The 23,564-nt window shown below is 39.5% G+C and overlaps 1 protein-coding gene across 3 annotated transcripts in view; it reads left to right on the forward strand.

Moving 5' to 3' along the window:
- Positions 1-23,564, forward strand: part of arl15a (ADP-ribosylation factor-like 15a) — a 152,391-nt gene that overhangs the window by 92,705 nt on the left and 36,122 nt on the right. The window contains exon 5 of one of the 3 annotated variants that reach the window (XR_009651379.1): positions 10,731-10,858. The exons of the other annotated variants lie outside the window; for them this stretch is intronic. The gene's annotated coding sequence lies outside the window, so the exon portion shown is untranslated. The remainder of the gene's footprint in view (positions 1-10,730; positions 10,859-23,564) is intronic. 3 annotated transcript variants of the gene reach the window in all.

Below are 23,564 nucleotides of genomic sequence, written 5' to 3' on the forward strand. Positions count from 1 at the left end.
GATGAGATAATGAAATGATGAAGAGATAAAGTCAGGGCTATCTGGCCTGCAACAGAAACTGAGGGCCTGTAATGGTTCAGCAAACTCACAACTATTGGGCTCACTGAACATGATTTTTATGGTTTTTCTAGGTCAGAAATTTGAGATGCTTTTCCTTTGCCTTCTTTGCTTTACCTCACTGTCAACACACACTTCACCTAAATCAAGTCTTGGGCTTGAGACTTCTTCCTGCACCTCTGGAGATTTGTAAGTCTTATAGATGACCTCACCCAAGGTGAGAGAGTCAAATCTGCAGGCCAGCTCTTTGAGCACCACCTGCAAGTTACATGGTGAGCAGAGACTGCTTATTTCATCCTCTGCGTGCAGCTAGGGTGTAGACGAATAATAGTATGCTGGCCTGGTGCCCTACAAGAGAGCAACAGTTCACCTGAATCTCTCCCTACTCGCAGATGATTAAATACAGTTTGAAACAGTGGGATGAATCATAGGTCATCTGTCTTTGCTGTGTTCTTACTACAAGCCCCAACTAATGCAAAGGAAATTATAAATGTGGCCTCGATAGGATCTGAGTGATACATTTCTTCGTACTAGAAGAGGGACGGAAAATGCTGGAAAAGCAAAGCATTTCTTTGGTGCATTGTCATCCAAGTCACTAAACAGGTAATAATAATAATCCTTTATTTTATTCACGGTCCAGCTTCCATCAAATCGTGCACTCTGATTGGCTCACGAGCGGTCCGGAATCCTATGATCTGGACCCCAGTTACGGACCTTTGGCGACTCACTCGTTCACAACAACAACAAACAGAGTAGCAATTTTTTGTCAACATTTATTTTTGCATTTCTCAGTATAATAGCATTAATTTTACAGCATGGATAGCGATAAAGACAGTGTTCACAGCGAAAGCGAGTTTTACTACCCTGATGAAGACGAAATAAAAGAAAACATTTCAGGAGAAAGCCAAAAACGAGCTTGTAGCAGGTTTGTTCTAAATATGGTTTCCCTTTCGGGCGCTCTCATTTTCTGTTAGAATTTGGTAAAGAAAAAAATAAGTATATTATTTACCAGCTTAAGGTCGGTCCATATCGTGAAATACCGTGACCGAGGTCTTGAAAATACTGACCTTGGCCCAGAGGCCTCGGTTAGTATTTTCAAGACCTTGGTCACGGTATTTCATGATACAGACCTCCCAGCTGATAAATAATATCTCATCTCATCTCATTATCTCAAGCCGCTTTATCCTTCTACAGGGTCGCAGGCAAGCTGGAGCCTATCCCAGCTGACTATGGGCGAAAGGCGGGGTACACCCTGGACAAATCGCCAGGTCATCACAGGGCCGACACATAGACACAGACAACCATTCACACTCACATTCACACCTACGGCCAATTTAGAGTCACCAGTTAACCTAACCTGCATGCCTTTGGACTGTGGGGGAAACCGGAGCACCCGGAGGAAACCCACGCGGACACGGGGAGAACATGCAAACTCCACACAGAAAGGCCCTCGTCAGCCCCGGGGCTCGAACCCAGGACCTTCTTGCTGTGAGGCGACAGCGCTAACCACTACACCACCGTGCCGCCCCTCTGATAAATAATATATATGTACTATAACACAGATGACGCTAAACCTCATGTAATTTGTCTCTACAATAATTGCAGGATGGTTGATCAGAATGCCAGCGAGGTGGAGCTCTATGAACAAGTGCAGTATAGTTAGGCGGTACTGAAGCAAGTATAGCAGAGAGACAGTGTAGAGACGTGCAGTAGCTGGGGTGATTCCCACTGAAGAGTCTTAAGAAACATTTTCCTCAGCAATTTATTGACACAAATTTACTCATCTGTTCGAAGAGTTTCACGAATGTGCTTTATTTCAGCAGCTTAAAGTTTCTGTCACATTTTCATGCATGTACTGAAATATCTATTCTTAATTCCACCACAATAATGCTGAATTCTCAAATCTGATTGCCCAGAATGTGTTAATTAATTAACAATTATTCTATCAACATTCACTGGATATGAGCAATCGTGCGCTCTGATTGGCTACTCTATTACTAGGATATCAGCTCATATACCGTGAGTAGAGAAAAACAAAATGGTGGAGTGTGTTGCTGAACCAACCAAGGATGAAGTAAAAACTCTACTTGAAAACAAAACCCCAAAAATTGTTATCAAGTATTTCAAAGAAACAGAAATAGCTAAAAGAATATAGTTCCTCCCCCCCCAATATCACCTGTTCCACACTCCAGCCCAGTCGGTGGCAGTAATGCATCCTTAAGTTGGTTTCCCTATCACCAAAAAAACCCTAAAGAAGAAGAAGACCCCAGAAAATACAGAAAAAAAAAAGCAAGCAAATATGGAATAAGACAAGCTGTTTATCATGGACATTAGTTCCTCAGAGTTTCAACAGTTTTTTCTCAGCATCACTGTGATTCAAGATTAATACAGTAATATCTTAATTTATTCTATCCACATTCACTGGATATGAGCAATTGCACACTCTGATAGGCTACTGTACTACTAGGCTATCAGCTCATATACAGTGAGTAGAGAAAAACAAAATGGCGGTGCATGTTGCAGAACCAATTGTGGATAAAATAAAAACTCTACTTGAAAACAAACCCCCCCCCCCCCCCCCCCCAAATACAAAAAAAAAAAACCTAACAAAATATGGAATAAAAGAATTTGATGGTAAGAATGTACCTTTTTTATTTTTTCAAGAATTATTATTATTATAGCATTTTTCACAAATTGCTACTGTCATTTCACCGGTTTGTACATTCTAAACGGAAATGATTTTATTGGACGTTTTGTATAAAGTTTTTATTTATCACATTTGTAAAAAATAAAAATAAAAATGCTCTGTTTCTCAAAATCCAGTGAATGTGGACAGAATAAAACAGTTATTCCACTCAATCTAGTCGTACATGGCATACATGGCTACACACCTTGTCGGCTATGAGCTCATGTACGACTTAATTTCATGGAATAACTGTTAATTATTCGCCGAATGCGCAGTGAATATTGGTGAATAATAACCGAGATGAAGTTGAGGTTCACCAATATTCATTGAGCCTGAGGCGGATAATTGTTTTAGTATAAATACACAGGTGATCATTAAAAAATCGTATTAAAAATAATTTACTTCAAACTTCAAAAGCAGCATGCAAATGTAATGCGACACAGACCTGTGTCACTTATCTATGCCGACTCATAAAATACTTTTTTGAAATAGATAAAATAAATCACAATTCCGGCGGCATGGTGGTGTAGTGGTTAGCGCTGTTGCCTCACAGCAAGAAGGTCTGGGTTCGAGCCCCATGGCCGGCGAGGGCCTTTCTGTGTGGAGTTTGCATGTTCTCCCCATGTCCGCGTGGGTTTCCTCCGGGTGCTCCGGTTTCCCCCACAGTCCAAAGACACGCAGGTTAGGTTAACTGGTGACTCTAAATTGACCGTAGGTGTGAATGTGAGTGTGAATGGTTGTCTGTGTCTATGTGTCAGCCCTGTGATGACCTGGCGACTTGTCCAGGGTGTACCCCGCCTTTCGCCCGTAGTCAGCTGGGATAGGCTCCAGCTTGCCTGCGACCCTGTAGAAGGATAAAGCGGCTAGAGATAATGAGATGAGATTTGTAATTATTCCTCACTTACGGTGACAAAGTGATTGTCCGCCATTTTGCCAAGTCGCTTAAGGTGATTATCGAGAAACAATCCGAATTTCTCAACCAATCAGCATGCACGATTTCCTATAATCACCTGCATATTTATACTAATTTTCTTTAACAGCACAGCTCTGGTTATAGTTCTGGTTGTAATTCAGACCAGTTCTAAGTTCTAAGGTGAACTTAGAGCCAGGTGTTTTCAATCAATGGGATGACAATCAGGTGTGAGTGGGCACCCTGTTTTATTTAAAGAACAGGGATCTATCAAAGTCTGATCTTCACAACACATGTTTGTGGAAGTGTATCATGGCACGAACAAAGGAGATTCCTGAGGACCTCAGAAAAAGCATTGTTGATGCTCATCAGGCTGGAAAAGGTTACAAAACCATCTCTAAAGAGTTTGGACTCCACCAATCCACAGTCAGACAGATTGTGTACAAATGGAGGAAATTCAAGACAATTGTTACCCTCCCCAGGAGTGGTCGACCAACAAAGATCACTCCAAGAGCGAGGTGTGTAATAGTCGGTGAGGTCATAAAGGACACCAGGGTAACTTCTAAGCAACTGAAGGCCTCTCTCACATTGGCTAATGTTATTGTTCATGAGTCCACCATCAGGAGAACACTGAACAACAATGGTGTGCATGGCAGGGTTGCAAGGAGAAAGCCACTGCTCTCCAAAAAGAACATTGCTGCTCATCTGCAGTTTGCTAAAGATCATGTGGACAAGCCAGAAGGCTATTGGAAAAATGTTTTGTGGACGGATGAGACCAAAATAGAACTTTTTGGTTTAAATGAGAAGCATTATGTTTGGAGAAAGGAAAACACTGTATTCCAGCAAAATAACCTATCCCATCTGTGAAACATGGTGGTGGTAGTATCATGGTTTGGGGCTGTTTTGCTGCATCTGGGCCAGGACAGCTTGTCATCATTGATGGAACAATGAATTCTGAATTATACCAGTGAATTCTAAAGGAAAATGTCAGGACATCTGTCCATGAACTGAATCTCAAGAGAAGGTGGGTCATGCAGCAAGACAATGACCCTAAGCACACAAGTCGTTCTACCAAGGAATGGTTAAAGAAGAATAAAGTTAATGTTTTGGAATGGCCAAGTCAAAGTACTGACCTTGATCCAATCAAAATGTTGTGGAAGGACCTGAAGCGAGCAGTTCATGTGAGGAAACCCACCAACATCCCAAAGTTGAAGCTGTTCTGTATGGAGGAGTGGGCTAAAATTCCTCTAAGGACTGATCAACAGTGACCGGAAATGTTTAGTTGCAGTTATTGCTGCACAAGGGGGTCACACCAGATACTGAAAGCAAAGGTTCACATAGTTTTGCCACTCACAGATATGTAATATTGGATCATTTTCCTCAATAAATAAATGACCAAGTATAATATTTTTGTCTCATTTGTTTAACTGGGTTCTCTTTATCTACTTTTAGGACTTGTGTGAAAATCTGATGATGTTTTAGGTCATATTTATGCAGAAATATAGAAAATTCTAAAGGGTCCACAAACTTTCAAGCACCACTGTACATGGACAGTCTAATGTCTCTCGTGTGTCACTGGCCATTGATGGTCCCTCTGTAGTAAATCATGTTCAGCACTTCAGGCCCTCCCAGCCTGGCAGTTTAGACACTGTTTTGTCTGTCTGTTTGTCTGGGCTGGTTTTAACTGTTTTCAAACTCATGATTGTTGTTTGTCCTGCTGGTCCTTTGCCAAATCTGACACTGCTAGAAGCAGTGCCTTACTTCTGGCTGGAGTTCTCATCACTTTGCTCTTGTGGAGGATGGCCCCATATGGACTGCCTAAAGATACACTTAGAAGACAGCTTTGGACACTTAATACAAACAGTTTCACGGTGATGGCTGAGGACTACAATTGCAAGGATAACTTTAGGGCTGCAGTTGCTGTGAACAGTCTTGCACTGAAGTCTTTATCAATAAACAGTTGATAACGTCAACAAAATAGACTTTGTGTTAAAAGTACTGTATAATGAATTTCCTGGTTACACAATTGCACTTCTTGACCATATAGCACACAGTTAGAGAAGCGAGTTATAGCGAGTATAATCATGCTATCCGTTATCACCCAGATGAGGATGGGTTCCCTTCTGAGTCTGGATCATCTCAAGGTTTCTTCCTCATGTCGTCTCAGGGAGTTTTTCCTTGCCACTGTCTCCTCAGGCTTGTTCATCTCATTATCTCTAGCCGCTTTATCCTGTTCTACAGGGTCGCAGGCAAGCTGAAGCCTATCCCAGCTGACTACCGGCGAAAGGCGGGGTACACCCTGGACAAGTTGCCAGGTCACCACAGGGCTGACACATAGACACAGACAACCATTCACACTCACATTCACACCTACGGTCAATTTAGAGTCACCAGTTAACCTAACCTGCATGTCTTTGGACTGTGGGGGAAACCGGAGCACCCGGAGGAAACCCACGCGGACACGGGGAGAACATGCAAACTCCGCACAGAAAGGCCCTCGCCGGCCACGGGGCTCGAACCCGGACCTTCTTGCTGTGAGGCGACAGCGCTAACCACTACACCACCGTGCTGCCCCAGGCTTGTTCATTAGAGATAAATTTGTAAATTAATACATTTAAAAATTTATATCTGGAATTTATATATTCTGTAGATCTGCTTTGGGGGGCGGCACAGTAGTGTAGTGGTTAGCACTGTCGCCTCACAGCAAGAAGGTTCTGGGTTTGAGGCCAGAGAGGGCCTTTCTGTGTGGAGTTTGCATGTTCTCCCCGTGTCTGCGTGGGTTTCCTCCGGGTGCTCCAGTTTCCCCCACAGTCCAAAGACATGCAGATTAGGCTAATTGGTGGCTCTAAATTGACCGTAGGTGTGAATGTGGGTGTGAATGGTTTTTGTCTCTGTGTCAGCCCTATGATAACCTGGCAACTTGTCCAGGGTGTACCCCGCCTCTCACCCATAGTCAGCTGGGATAGGCTCCAGCTTGCCTGCGACCCTGTAGAACAGGATAAGCAGCTACAGATAATGGATGGATGGATAGATCTGCTTTGTGAAGCTGTCCATCGTTAAAAGCGCGATACAAATAAAACTGAATCGATTTAAAGATATTTAATATCAACTTGGCCTATGTCAAACTTTGTTGCAGTGAATAGCAGAATATCATGAGTTTGCACTTTATCTGTACAAGACATTTGATCCATTTTTAAAATGATTAAACTGCTTACTATTTTGGATTGCCATTGTGTGGCTAGATTTTATGAATACACTGGAACATGGTTAAACATTTCTCAAGTTCTGTAACAATTAACTATTTATAACTTCATACTATTTATCCCTTCATACTTATCGCCAAAGTATATTTGGCAACCCAGTTTAGCAAATAAGTATGAAGAACTAGAATGTTCTGTGAGTGATAGATAAATAAATAATGAATATAATGTACTCTATCACTAAAAGGAGCTGTGTTGTACTGGAATCATTGGCCAAATAGGCGGCCACATGAACAGAGCTTTCACGCTGTAGACGATCTTAATCAGTGTGTACATTACGTGTTATTATCAACGTTACCATGACAACATGGAACACTCAGTTTTCATGTCAGTAACAGAAATTAATAGGCATTTTTGTTTTTTTCATGTTTGTTTTTCCCTCTTTGTAAGTCAAAAAATGAAATAAAAAGAAAAGAGTCCATTTTACTGAAGCTTGTGGTTGTCACTGATAGATACCATGTGTGATTTACTGAGCAGCTCGAGTGGAGCAAATTCCAATCCACATGAGCGGAGCTGATTTCAGTGCAATCCGAAATCACATGTAGTAGATCATTTTTATGCTGGCAGGTAATACTGACTCTTTCCACCAACTACCACCACAAGTATATTTAAGACCTGTGGGAAACACTGCTCATTTACTCACTCCACATTGTTTGTTGTTTTGTCGCATGTCAATAGTGCAACCAAAAGATACACCTGTTAAATGATTGGCTGTTTGTGTGTAATTCATGGTACACTCCATTATCGTGGGATATGATATGATGGGCTGTTTATGAACCAGGGAATGATCCCGCTTGGGGTTTGTTTATGTAACTGAACATTGTGTATTTGTTATGTGCTTTTCTGGTGGTTTGCATTTAATACCTTTATGTGAAATGACTGAACATTCTATTGAACAATGTTCTCAATTTGGTCACCTCCGATTCCTGCTCACCAGCCAGATCTCACCTATCATGCAACAGCTACCAAATGGAGACACATAAAGCCAGCCAAATACACCATACCTGTCAATCCTCCCGTTTTTCCCGGGAAATCCCTTATTTTGACTTATTTCCCGCTGTCTTCCCGTTTTTTTTATTTTCCCGAAAATATCCCGTATTTTGACATTATATAAAAGTCCCGTATTTTCACAATATAAAAACGTCGGTAGGTCCAGAATTCATGACGCGCCTCTGACAGGAGTTTACAGCAGGAAGTCGGGCCATGAATTCCCGTCCCCGCCCTCTCAGGCATCAGTAATTACATAACTACGTCCAGAGGCGAGGCTGAGCAAGTGATTAGGTCCAGTGTTGCCAGATTGGGCGGTTTCAAGTGCATTTTGGCGGGTTTTGAACATATTTTGGGCTGGAAAACGTCAGCAGTATCTGGCAACACTGATTAGGTCTGAGGTGAAGATGGCAATGCTAATAGCTAAGAAAAACATTAGCCTCTCTTTCTTTGATGATTTCAACAAGTGCGTGGCTGGAATGTTCCCAGACTCTTCCATCGCAAAGAAATTTTCCATGGGGAAAACGAAAGCCTCCCAAATAATCAAAGGTAAGCTACACATGTTTACATTAAGTATGTCCTGGCTAAGACCTCATAAATAGCCTAGTGTAAACTAATTGGTGTATTAACTGTTTTATCCACTCATTGTCTATTTTATTTTCTATCTGAAACTTACCCATTTTAAATCATTCTTGGTTTAATATCTTATATTACTCTTTATTACTCTATCTATCTATCTATCTATCTATCTATCTATCTATCTATCTATCTATCTATCTATCTATCTATCTATCTATCTATCTATCTATCGTTCCGAGGCCATGATTATGGTAAAACCATAATAAATTGCAATGGAATTGAATTTATTGACCGGTTATATAATGACCTTTCTTATTTTAACATAAGATACGTATTTTAGCCCTTAATTTGGGAAATAACTGGTACCGCTGAAAGCAAATAAAAATAAATGTATAGTTTATTCACAAATGCACTCTATAAACCATAAGCATATTGAGTTTGGGTCTTGGCTATCACCAACATGCACCAGAGTACAGGAAATCACAAATACTAGATAGAAAATTGCCCCCCATTCAACTACACACCCACTTTTGGTGAAGGGTATGACTTTCCGAAATTTTCCCTTATTTTGAGTTAAAAATCTGGGAAATATCCCTTTTTTTCAAAGTTGACAGGTATGAAATACACTCACCAGCCACTTTAATAGGAACTTGTTCTTGATTCTAAGATTCCTGTTCTTGGCTGGCAGGAGTGGAACCCAATGTGGTCTTCTGCTGTTGCATGCTGAGATGCTTTTCTGCTCACCACAGTTGCAAAGAGTTGCTATGAGTTGCTATATCCTTCCTGGCAGCTCGAACCAATTTGGCCATTTTCCTCTGACCTCTCTTATCAACAAGGCGTTTGTTTCCACCCACAGAACTGTCACTCACTCAACTCAATGTTTTTTGTTTTTCACACCATTCTGTGTAAACTCTAGAGACTGTTGTGTGTGAAAACCCCAGGAGATCAACAGTTTCTGAAATACTCAAACCAGACCATCTGGCTCAAACCAACACCCATGCCACAGTGAAAGTCACACTTTGAGATCACAATTTTTCCCATTCTGATGTTTGAAGTGAATATTAACTGAAGCTCTTGGTTTGTATCTGCATCATTTTATGCATTGTGCTGCTGTCAAGGAATTGGCTGATTAGAGAATTGCGTAAAACAGCAGGTGGATGGGTTTTCCTAATAAAGTAGCTGAAGTAGCCAATGAGTGCACATCTTTTTGAACTGCTGCATCACAGGCCAACATACCACAATATAAAGAAAGTGTTTTCTACATTCTTCCACGTACATGGGTTCACAGATGCCTGTGATTGGCTAGCATCCTTGTGATTAATAGGGAAGAGTGTACGTCATCCCTCCCACCCAGACAACATGCCCAATTTTGCTTGCCAGTCTCCTGGCCATGGATAGCTGTTGCATCATCAGGATTTGAACTCACAATCTCCTGACGATTCTGTTCACTACTTGGGAGCCCTCTATTTCTCTGCTTTTTGTGTCTAATGTGTTATTTCTTATTCCTCTGGACTCTCTACCTATTCATTTAGAATTACAATGCATTAGCCTTTTTAGGAATACTATCACTGCTAACACTTGGCAAGAGAATGTTGTTACGTACATAAAAGTTTTATTTCAGTCTCTATATTGGTTAATAATGAGATATTTTGTGTATAAGTATTAGACGACTACAGGGGAAGCTATGGCCTAATGGTTAGAAAAGCAGCTTTGGGACCAAAATGTTGCCAGTTTGATTCCCTGGACCAGTAGGAATGGTTGAAGTGCAAGGCATCTAACCCCCAACTGCTCCCCAGGATGCTCTGGGTATGTTGCATGTCGCTCTGGATAAGCGCGTCTGCTAAATGCCATTACTGTAATGTAGAGAAGACTCTGCTTATTGGAAATGAGCCCAAGTAATCATCAATTAGCTTCATAAATCAAGCATCATCGATCCAGATCCTTATTTTCTCAACTGCTTTTGACGACAAGGGTCTTTTATCTATCCTCATGAGATTAGGAATCAGTGGCATAGCATGGCATTGGTTTGCTTCCTACATGGAAGAATAGTCAGATCAGGTGACACAGAAAGGATTCACATCTCCCACATGCACATTCTCCACCGGTATCTCATAAAGATCATTGATTGGTCCTTTTCTACCTTCTCTCTATACCCAGTCATTCAGCAAAGTAATCCCCACTTGGCTTTTCAGACTACTGCTATGCTGATGACACACAGCTCATCCTCCCCATTCCTCCTTTACATACTCAGGTTTCATCTCATCATGGATAGCAGCTCATCACCTGAAACTGAATCCAAACAAGAAGTTGCTAACTATCTCTAGAGATGCAGCCCCACATCAAACTGTTGTCATCTCCCTCGAAAACTCTGTGATCACAGTGAGTGATTAATGCATGAAACCTTGACGTAGTTCTGGACAACCACCTGCTAATCTTTACTCATTCTGCTAACCTGACTTGGTCATGTAGGTTCCTTTTCTCTACATGGAAGCCACTCGGATACTTGTTCAGTATCTTGAGAGTTCAGAATTTGACTACTGTAATTCGCACAGTGTCCTCCACAATTATTGGCACCCCTTGTAAAGATTAGTCAAAAGGTTTCGAAAAAAAATCAACATTTTGGTGAAGTAGTTTCATCTCATGCTGAAAAAATGAGAAAAATCCAACCTTTAATACATTTATTCAGAGAAAAACAAATCCCTCATCACGAAATAATTATTTTCAACAAAAACACATGTGCTGCTGTTATTAACACCCCTGCATTTAATACTTTGTACAACCTCCATTTGCCAGTAAAACACCACTGAGTCTTCCCCTATAACATTTTATAAGGTTGGAGATACAGAGCAGGGTATCTGAGACCATTCCACTTTACACAACCTCTCCAGATCATCCAGGGTCCTCTGTCCTTTCTTGTGCTCTCTCCTCTTCAACTCACCCCACAGATTTTCAGTGGGGTTCAGCTCAGGAGACTGAGATGGCCAGGGTCAGCTTGATTCAGTGGTCAGTGAATCATTTTTGTATTGACTTGGACAAATGCTTACTCACTTAGGCCCATAGCCCCTGGTGGGGCATAGGCCATCAGTGACCACTCTCCAGTTGTCCTGGTCTTGGGCAATCTTCTCCAGGTCCCTCCAGCTGTGCTCTGTTTTTGTCACCTCCGCCTCTAGATCCCTGTGCCAGCTTTTCTGTGGTCTTCCTCATTTCCTCGTTCCCTGGGAAATCCATGTTAGGGCCCTCTTGGTGATGTTGTTTGGAGGCTTCCTTAGGGTGTGTCCCAGCCATCTCCATTTCATTTGCTGGATGTCTCTCTCCACTGGTTCTTGTCCCATCATCTTCCATAATGCAGCATTGCTGATCTTTCTGTGGCCAGTAGATGTTCAATATCCTTCATAGGCATCTATTGATAAAGGTCTGATTTGGACATATGCTTTGGATCATTGTCCTGCTGGAAGATCCAGTGATGACCCGGTTTTAGTTTCCTGGCAGAGGGAGCCAGATTTTGGTTTAAAATGTCCTGGTATTTCATGGAGTCCATGATGCCATGTACCCTAACAAGATTTCCAGGGCCTTTGGAGGAAAACCAGCCCCAACATCACAGAACTTCCACCATATTTTACAGTTGGGATCGGGTTCTTTTCATTATAGCCATCTTTCTTTTTATACCAAACCCACCTTGAGTGTTTATTGCCAAAAAACTCCATTTTTGTCAATCAGACCATAGAACACAGTTCCAGTCAAAGTTGTAGTAGTGTTTCACAAACTCCAGGTGCTTACGTTTGTGATTAACTGACAGAAAAGGCTTTTTTCTGGCATATATTCCAAATCATCTGTTGGCATGAAGGTGGATTCTGTAAAGAGGAATGGTCTCAGATGCCCTGCTCTGGATCTCCAACCTTATAAAATGTTATAGGAGAGACTCAGTGCTGTTTTACTGGCAAAAGGAGGTTGTATAAAGTATTAAATGCAGGGGTGCAAGTTATAGTGGCACATGCGTTTTTGCAGAAAATAATTATGGATTTATTTTTCTCTGAATAAATGTTTTTCAATTAAAGGTTGGATTTTTATGATTTTTTTTCCATGTGAGATGAAACTACTTCACCAAAAGGTGCATTTTTTTTAGAACTCTTTTTACTAATCCTTATGGGGGGGGGGAATAATTGTGGAGGGCACTGTATCTAATAGGTCTTCCTCTACATGCTCTGCAACTGAGGTCCCATCCACATGTACACAAATATTTATATAATGTATTTTTTGTACTCCATATGGGGTGTGTCACTGCAAAATGAGTCCAGTGTTGCAAAAGTTTGTCCTGAGATATAGCAATTTGAAATGAGAGTGCGTCAAAAAAGACCCACTTATTGTTTTTCTAATTTTGCTATAAATACATTCCTTAATCTATAATGCATTGGTCACCAAAATATTATACTGTAAAACAACCTATGAATATGATTTTCAAGATTAAAATTCAAGATGTTAAAATTCTTGATAGCTCAACATGATATCACAATGAGAGAAAGTGTATTAGGCCGACCTGGTTTAGTTGGTTGTAAGTGAAAATGACATTTCTGAGTCAAATGATATGTAAAATCTATGTTCAATCAACACCCGCCCGTAAAATTTTTTACAGTGTATTGGCTGCACCAAATTAAATTAAATGTAGATTTAGAATATCTCAGCAAACAACTTTTAAATTTTTTAGCAACGAGAAATATTTTGTGGTGACATGCCCCATTAAAAAAAATCCACAGTCCTGAAACAAAAAAAATGACAAACACAAGAATTTATATGTGTGGACTGAACATGAGCTGGGACTATTGCTTAAGGTTACACTTGAATACAAAATCAATACGCGCCAAGTCTTGAAATCCAAAGCCAAAATCTCATTTGCTGTGCATATCATATTCTGGTGTTGCCACATGAGGATGTAATAAAAACAAAATCAAAATTAAATTGCAAACATCGTGTCAAATAAGAAGTTACAGACCACAAAGTAACAACCTGGTCAGTGTCCATGATAAACAGAGTCCAAGCACATTCATAACACACACAAAACCGCAGTGGGCTTGTACACAGAGATGCATTTTCAAAAACATCTCATCTCATTATCTCTAGCCGCTTTATCCTTCTACAGGGTCGCAGGCAAGCTGGAGCCTATCCCAGCTGACTACGGGCGAAAGGCGGGGTACACCCTGGACAAGTCGCCAGGTCATCACAGGGCTGACACATAGACAACCATTCACACTCACATTCACACCTACGGTCAATTTAGAGTCACCAGTTAACCTAACCTGCATGTCTTTGGACTGTAGGGGAAACCGGAGCACCCGGAGGAAACCCACGCGGACACGGGGAGAACATGCAAACTCCACACAGAAAAGCCCTCGCCGGCCCCGGGGCTCGAACCCAGGACTTTCTTGCTGTGAGGCGACAGCGCTAACCACTACACCACCATGCCGCCATTTTCAAAAACATTATATATATATATATATATATATATATATATATATATATATATATATATATATATATATATATATATATATATATATATATATATATATATATATATATATATATATATATATATATTTTTTTTTTAAATCCCAAAACACAGTTTACAAAGAAAAAGAAAACTATGTTTTGAAAAAATATCGGGACAGGACTTCACTCTCAGCTGTCTTCAAATGAAGATGAAAGAATGAAGTGGGGATTAAACCTACTTTGGAGGAAAACAAACCTTGACTTTAAACCCCAGATTTGTTCTCTGTTTTTGACATGTGTACATGTCTCTCTAACAGGGCTTTGGTATTCTTAGACCCTGGCCTATTTGTACTAGCTTGAGGGTATTTTTTTTTTTTAATGGAGACTATAAAGCACGTCTGCAGCTCTGGATGAAGAAATCTGCCAGCGATGTAAATGAAATGATTGAACATTCTTTTTGCATGAAGAAAGAAAAGAAGTATTGTGAAGAAGTAGTAATACAATAGTTATATGGAAGGCATCTCATGTCTGAGTGTATAATCGATCAGAGTGGACGTCTGTGGTGGTGTGGTGTTTTTAACATCATCAGTGATTACAAAACTGATGAAAGACTTTCCGAAGTTTAATGGCATCACTTTAACAGCTGTCCTAAAGTAATAACAATCACTGATATGTAGTTTTAACATATAAAATTTGAAATAGCACATTTTCCAGTCTGTTATTGACATCAACTGGATGAAGCCAATATCCATAGTAGTAGTTCACAGCTCTGTAATACATGTGTAATGGTGCCATAAAGCTACTTTTAAAAAATTGTATTTGGCCACACATTTCCTTGTCGTTACTAAACAATAAAGCAGTACTTGTAACAGTAACGATATTACCCCAACAATAAATTGGGAAAATAGTGGTAAGAGGTTGTATTTATCCATAAGTTGCACGTTAATTTTTTTGTTGTTTCTAAATAATTAGGCAGTAATTATGGTTGTAATAAGTCAGTAATAAAATGGTAAAATAACAGTAACCTGTACATGTTAACCATTTAAGCTCCCAGGGCTTATCAGTGTGAGCCAGACCTACATTTCTCACTGTTGTTACTACATAATTTTCCTAAATAAGTCATAGTAGTTACTGAATAAAATGCTTTAAAGGTAGACTGCCTTTCAGATTTTTCAAGTGTAGGTCATAAAAATAATTTTCCCTGACACCCAATTATTTTTGTTTACTGGACCAAAAGCTACTGAATTTGAATCACAGACTTCCAATTTTATGAAAAAAAATAAAATAAAATAGAACCATTAATGAATTTAAGGCCATGTGGCCCTAAATTCTCAGCTATTTTTTCCCGCTTCACCATGACCCAATTCAAGATACTACATCATGCGTCACATGGTGGGCTTTCCCTGTTCACGTAAGGCATTGTAGGATACAAATTTGAAACAGGAGAGAAAAATGGAGGACGTGAGTGTGCGAATGAAACGTGAAAGACCGACTACAGTAATGGAAAGCGAGAAGAAAAGACATTATGTTGCAAAGGAAAGGAAATGCAGGACCAAACTAATAAATATTGGCGGTCAGCGAGCACCTCGGTGTGATCAGCTGTTCGTTTAGCGACAGAATGATGTAACTCTCAGTGCACGGTCAAGGTAAATCTGTAGATGGCAGTAATGCAACACTGTGGATGCCAGCTGCTGTAAAACCCAGAAGAAGAAGAAGAAGAAGAAGGTAAACCTGCGCATGCACACACAAACTTCCTCTGTCTGCTTGACTGCGCGAAGCGAGCGATTTCATGCACATTATTTGCTCAGGAATCCCCTTAAATTAAATAACTTCCCAGCCACAGAATGGCCTGGGTTATTTTTTTTTTGTTTTTTTTTGAGAGATTGCAGAAATAAACATATATCACAATGACCAAATTTCAGAGGGAACTAAATTTCACTGATTTCATGAAATCAAAAGGCTGTCTAGCTTTAAGATGAGTCATTAAATAATAAGTCAGGTGTTTAAGGGATTTTTTTTATGCAATAGTGATTAAAATGTCAATAATGCAGAACATGTAGTCAGTCACTGTAGCAATGCTTTTAGTGTCAAATCTTTACTTAATCACACTTTTTACATCTTATCTTCATTATCTTAAGATAGTCTTAGGCACCCTATACAAACTTTGTCGATTTCTATTTTATGACGTCGACATTATCAAGTCAGTACAAAAAAAACATTTCAGAGTTCCAAACGGTTGTTCGTTTTCCAGCACAAAATTAAATGTTACAGAAAAAAAAGTTTGTATCTCAGCAGTATATTACATAAGAGACCACTTTTAAGATAAAAAACAAAACATAATGAAGGCTACTGGGTTTTGAAATAGTAAGTGAAGATGAAGAAGCAAGTGTGACAGTCAAAGTGTCCAGAAGAACTGTGGCTGGTTCTGTAAGATGCTCAGTAAAACCTACAGCTCATTTCCGTATAAAACTGCACTCACTGTACCTGAGACTACTATTTTTTTTAACGCAAAGGGTCGTCTCACACCAAATATTGATTTTGTTTAATTTATTATGGCGTACTGCTGTTCATAGTTTTTTTTTTATGTTAAAATGTTTCATTTCATTATTTTTTAAGCCATTTTTGGTCTCCAGCATTTTGTTACATGTGCCTAAGACTTATATATATATATATATATATATATATATATATATATATATATATATATATATATATATATGTTCCTTCTTTGTTTCGTAGCTCTAATGTTATTAAATGGCCAAGTGACTCTTTAATAATGACCTGTAAATGAAACTAAATGGTACTGGAGTTGTCAAATTCAAACATACTTAAAAAAAAAAATCCTGTTTCTTTATTAGTAGTGCTTATCTTTTCCAAAAATGTCTAAAAGCTTATTTTGAAGATTGGATTAAAATGTATATAACACATTCAGAAGTACTAAATCTACTGTAGTTGGCCATTACGCTTGCACTTAGAATCAACCAGCAGGCGGTCAGGCATAAACACAGGGATATAGTGATGCTTATTAGTTCACACTCAGCCACCCAGAATGCTACTTTCACCCTTTTCTTTTCATTCATTTTTTTTTCTTTGACTGATGCTGCAGTAGGCCTCAGAAGCTTTGCCCCTTAGCTCTGATAACAGAACTTCGGAGTTCAGGCAAGGAGGTGTGGGATTCTTTCGGCAAGTGGAGAGCCTTCAAAGTAAGTAATCTGTGCTGTCTGGTACATTAACTCTGAATGAGGCCCATGGGAGTCTGGGGGCACACAGAGGATGCACTCTGCCCCCTGGGGACACAAAAGGCCGACACGGTCAGTCGCTCCTTCACTTAAAACACAGAGCACCTTCCTGCTCTTTCCACACATTATTATTATTATTATTATTATTATTATTATTATGGAGGTTGCACTTTTTCTCACCAAAGGAGGGAGCAAGCTGTACTTGTTTACAGCATTAAAAAAAAAAAATAAATAAAACACCCTGACTTCTGTTTTGGGATTTTTGCAGTGATATAGCAATCATGTTGTAAAGAGTGTAACTGGTTAAAGCTGAGATGTTATAATTGTTTTTATCTATCGAGCCATTTATTATTATTATTATTATTATTATTATTATTATTATTATTATTATTATTATTTATTTATTTATTTTATTTTTTTTTTTCAGTTTTGTGGCATGATCATAAAAATTGTCACAGCAAAGAAAAAAAAAACAAGAAAAATACTTATTTAAAAAAAAATTTATAAAATAATACATTTAAATATGTAAAAGGAAAAATACAGTTAGAATAGCGCAAAAATATGAATGCTTTATTTTGGCATAATGTTTTGCAATATAGGCTGCCATATAAATGTTAAATTGTGCATGAACGTGAAAGACAAGAGAAACTATTAACCTTTTAAACAGATTCATCTTCATTTTGGTTCACAATTCTGCAATCTGTTATGACATTCATGATATTTGGAGTTTTAAAGCCATTCTGCTTTTGCTTTTTGGAAAACCTCTGAATCTTTGACAGTGATTTATTTTTATAGTTCTGATTTAACAAACTCACCTTCTAATGTTTGCCACAGTTCTTCTAAAAACAGACCTCATTTATAGCATCTCTCAAAGACTTCCTTCAAGTCGTCATCCGTACAGCAATGTAATACACCCTAGTAATGGCTTGGCGCCCGTCTATTAGTGGTGTCTGAAGAAAATCTTAGTAACCGCTCTTAGTAACCCCTTAGGTTCCTGTTCATATCATTGGGTAAACATCAGAAATAACAGCGCGACTGTGTAACGTGAGCACCGTCTCTACTTTTAGATTTCAGCTGCACTGCTCTAGAATGGCATTGCCCATGGGATGTGTTTGGACTTGTTTTGACAACAAGAAACTTTTTTGTCCCTGCAAGATGTTCTAGAAAGGCACCACCTACTGTATCATCCCCCCCCAAAAAAAATAATTAGATTTTACCTTCACAGCAACAGTCTCGAGATGCTTGTAGTTATAGGTTTATTTTGAAGTTGATGCCTTTTGCTAAAAATATGCAGTGTGTGATACGTCTGAGTGTTAGTAGTGTTAATGGGAACACACTATCTTGTTTCTTGAGTACATGATTTAAAATTAAATAATCTAATATGTAGTTGAGTGATAGGATCAGAGGTGGACAGTAACAAAGTACATTTACTTGAGTACTGTACTTAAGTACACTTTTTGAGTATCTGTACTTTACTTGAGTATTTATTTTATTTTTTTTTTAATTTATGACTTTACCCGTGGCCGGCGAGGGCCTTTCTGTGCGGAGTTTGCATGTTCTCCCCGTGTCCGCGTGGGTTTCCTCCGGGTGCTCCGGTTTCCCCCACAGTCCAAAGACATGCAGGTTAGGTTAACTGGTGACTCTAAATTGACCGTAGGTGTGAATGTGAGTGTGAATGGTTGTCTGTGTCTATGTGTCAGCCCTGTGATGACCTGGCGACTTGTCCAGGGTGTACCCCGCCTTTCGCCCATAGTCAGCTGGGATAGGCTCCAGCTTGCCTGCGACCCTGTAGAACAGGATAACGCGGCTAGAGATAATGAGATGAGATGAGACTTTACCCGTGGCCAGTGAGGGCCTTTCTGTGCGGAGTTTGCATGTTCTCCCCGTGTCCGCGTGGGTTTCCTCCGGGTGCTCCGGTTTCCCCCACAGTCCAAAGACATGCAGGTTAGGTTAACTGGTGACTCTAAATTGAGCGTAGGTGTGAATGTGAGTGTGAATGGTTGTCTGTGTCTATGTGTCAGCCCTGTGATGACCTGGCGACTTGTCCAGGGTGTACCCCGCCTTTCGCCCGTAGTCAGCTGGGATAGGCTCCAGCTTGCCTGCGACCCTGTAGAACAGGATAAAGCGGCTAGAGATAATGAGATGAGATGAGAACTTCACTACATTTGAAAGGCAAATATTGTACTTTTTACTCCACTACATTTCTATCAAGGTCCTCGTTACTCGTTACTATGAAGCAGCTTTGAAAGTGGATGTTTTTTTTTTCTTCTAAAATGTGATTGGTTTTTTCACAGGTGACACTGAGAGCCTATCAGTAATCACTAGGGTCACGTCACATCCACAGACTGTATAAAATCAAGTTCAATGATTTCTCGGCAGCATTATTTGAACATGATCAGTTGATGGCAGAATGGAAGGAGGCGGTGTTTCTGGGGAATGCACGCACCCATGGCCATAACTAGAACCCATGTTTCAGTTTTCTGCAAGGATTAAAGATTAGTTTTGTTTTAAATGTTTGCTTTGTTTGCTGAAAACGAACCACATCGCGGCCTACAAAAACTCACCATCCAACCTGCAGAAGCATATTGAGGTATATAAACATTTTATTCCAAGAGAAAGCTTGCAATGAAGTTGGCTGTGCTTTTAGAGTTAGCGATAATGTTACAAATGTAGCTATGCAGTTTGGTTGGTCAAATGACTTTCTATGGATTTGCCCGCCAAGTTGCCAAGTTGGCTAATGATAACACATAGCTAGTTAACTTGGACACTGTTAGCTAGCATGTAAAAACGGAGTTACGTTAACATGAATAACGTTAACTTATCTGATGTCCTTTCAGAAATATGTTTTAGCATAATCTTACCAAATAAACAGAATGTAGAAATCTTTCTTTTCTAGTAGCGTTAGCTACCCAATATGATTTCAAGTTTGAAAAGCATTTGCTAGCATGTCAGGTGGAGTTTCACTGACTAGCTAGCTTAATGTTAAACCACCATGATGGCACAGCATGCGTTCATTTTGTGAATTCACATTTCTGTCTTTGGTAACAGCGTTAGGTTTTGTAAGCGTTGTGGCAATAATACAATGATGCATTGACAGAAAATGTACTTTTAATACTTAAGTATTTTTAAAAGCAAATACTTCAGTAGTTTAACTTAAGTAAAAAATTTGACTGGATAACTTTCACTTGTACTGGAGTAACATTTGACCAGCGGGATCTGTACTTTGACTTAAGTAATGAAATTGGGTACTTTGTCCACCTCTGGATAGGATAAAAAAAAAGTCTTTGCAGCAACAGAATACTATTGTTCTTCTTTAACTTTCTATAATATCTCATAATATTCTTTGTAAATTGCACCAATGGTAATGAGCCACCATAATATTACTTAAACAATATCCCATTATAACTACAACAGTTTAATTAAATGTAATTACTGTACAGGTCTATCAAATGCTCCCGGATCTTAAATAACAATTAACCTTTTTTTCCCGAATATTTTTTTTTGGTATTTATAAAGAACCAGTGTTGTAGTCGAATCACTAAACTTCAAGTCCGAGTCCAGTATCGAATCCCCAGTGTTCAAGTCAGAGTCAAGTCCAAGTCATCAAAAAAAATTTCGAGTCGAGTCCGAGTCGAGTCCAGGAACAAGACTCCACCCGCACCATTTGATGGTGGCTGTTGCTGCCTTTATGTGAAACCGTCTCTGTTACAGTCAGTGTGTTTACATGCACATAGAGAAAATCGAATTTCTGCCATAGCTCGACTGAAATCGAAGTTCTAAATGCCATGGAAACACCTTAGCTCGGCTGAAATCGAACCGAACTGGATTTCTCGTAATCGAGCTACGCGACCTAGATTATGCGATTGTAGCCGAGCTACTTAGTGCATGTAAACCCTATCGAGCTACGTAGTCGAGCTACTTACTTCAGCACTGCCCCTTCCGGAAATGACGAGTGACGAGACCACAAGCGAGAAACACAACAGCCTCGGTCGGCATGACAACAGTAGTAGAAACATGCACTTCTGGAGCAATGAGGAGATAGAGTTCATGCTCATTCAGCTTAAGGAGTTGAATATATATATATATATATATATATATATATATATATATATATATATATATATATATATCGATGTTGCTGTCCTCGTCGTCGTTCTTCTTGTGTGAACATGGAACTGATAACTTTGTTTATACTCTTGAATAGCTCTTCTTCATGACGACAACCAGAAGTGTACCAACACGATGGGGCGTGTAGCGCCACCTGTGGCTTGGGTGCACAATGTACCTCACACAATAGCTCGATTTCCTTGTGTGCATGTAGGATTGGATTTCTCTGGCACCCCTGCTGGGACCCTTAGCTCGATTACCGACAGTAGCTCGATTTGGATGTGCATGTAAACGCACTGACTGTTGGACTAACGTTACTGCTTGACTGCCCCATTTTAGTTAATAGGCTACAGATAAAAAGCTTGTTCATGGCTCAGCAATCCCCACCCACTATCAACAGGGCAAATAACATGAGAGAGGGTTAACACTAGCTAGTTCATCGCTCAGCAAGCAAGTCTCGCTATCAACAGGGCAATGAACATAGTGTGTCACTTCCTTCTCTGGGTGGAGTCTTACCAAATGACGATTAAAGTTCGAGGTTGTCCTCGTTGTCTCCTCGATAGTTCTTCTACATATGGAACACATAGCAGTGCATTTTTTCCCAGTGTACGTGAAGTCTGTATAAACAAAGTGGACAGTCCTAGGGGCTTCTCTCCTGGCATTTTAGTGCCATTAATGTTAGTTTGTTCCTGAACATGACGTATGAACAGGTGAATGTGCATTCTCTTGCATGAGATTAGTATAAAACTTAATGTAGATATAAATATCTTATGCCAAATTATTATGGCATGTTACAAAAAATAACCCGGTCCCGGATAAGCGGAAGAAGACGAGACGAGACGAGACGAGACAAAAAATAAAGAAAAAATCTGAGTCCTTGTCTCCAACTTACAAGTCCGAATGCAGTTAATATACGAGTCCGAGTCATCAATGCTCAAGTCTAAGTCAAGTCACGAGTCCTGAAAATTAGGGCACGAGTTGGACTCGAGTCTGAGTCCTGGACTCGAGTACTACAAGCCTGTAAAGAACATACTTGCTTTCATGTGAACCTCCTTATATACAACTTATATTTAAACTCTCCCACAATAAATATTTGGCAAAGCCTTCCCTGGAGAGAAAACAACACGGAGTCACTTCCTGTAATGTCTAGCATGGTTGGAGACACTTATAGAGGATCTTTCACCACTCCTTCATGCAGAAAATTTCAAGCTACTTCATATTCATTGGTTTGTGCATGTGGATTTTCCTCTTCAGTTCACGTTTTTATTTGGGTTCAAATGAGGTGGTCATTGAAAAACACTGATATTGTGTTCATCCAACTGTTTAATTATAGGATGTATGTTTATGATAATTTATGGTCATGATGGTGGAAACCAGGCTTTGGTTTAAAATGTCCTGGCACATAGAGAAATCATATCATCAATCTTTACAAAAGCCCCCGAACCACCAACCACAAACATCGGCTCGGCCTCAGTGATCCACCATCATGTTTTACCTCTGACAATCAGGTGATCTTTTGTCTATACAGTTCTTTTCTCCAAGCATGCAAATGATGCTGTCTATGGCCAAAAAGTTTTATTTTGGTCTCATCTATCTACAATACCAGATTCCAGTTGTACTTTCGTTGACCCTTGGTGTTGTTTCAGAGCTGCATATTGATGAGACAGCACTTAAACTATGATCATATTAGCCTTTTGGTATTATTTAATTTATATTATTTTTGCCTAGTGCTAACAAATCTGGAGACGATTATATTGTATGGGCTTAAATCTAATTTGCATTACTTGTTACTGAGACATGGACAGCTAGTTTGTACTGTAAACTGTTTCAAGTATCATAAACAATGTTTTATCGGACTTTACTCTAATGCCTTTGTGTATTGCCCAAAATACTTCTGTCTAATTACACATACAGTATATTCATACATTATTCTATCCACATCCAGTGGATATGAGCAACCATGCGCTCTGATTGGCTACTCTAATACTAGGATATCAGCTCATATACCATGAGTAGAGAAAAACAAAATGGCGGAGCATGTTGCTGGAACAACCGAGGACGAAATAAAAACTCTACTTGAAAACAAAACCCCAAAAATACAAAAAAGCAACAAAATATGTAATGAAAGTATTTGATGGGAAGAACATATCTTTTTTTATTTTTCAAGGATTATTATTATAGCATTTTTCACAAATTGCTACTGTCATTTTGCCAGTTTGTTTACCTTCTAAGCGGAAATGATTTGGTTGGACGTT

The sequence above is a fragment of the Neoarius graeffei genome, chromosome 24 (assembly GCF_027579695.1).
Source record: "Neoarius graeffei isolate fNeoGra1 chromosome 24, fNeoGra1.pri, whole genome shotgun sequence".
Lineage (NCBI taxonomy): Eukaryota > Metazoa > Chordata > Actinopteri > Siluriformes > Ariidae > Neoarius > Neoarius graeffei.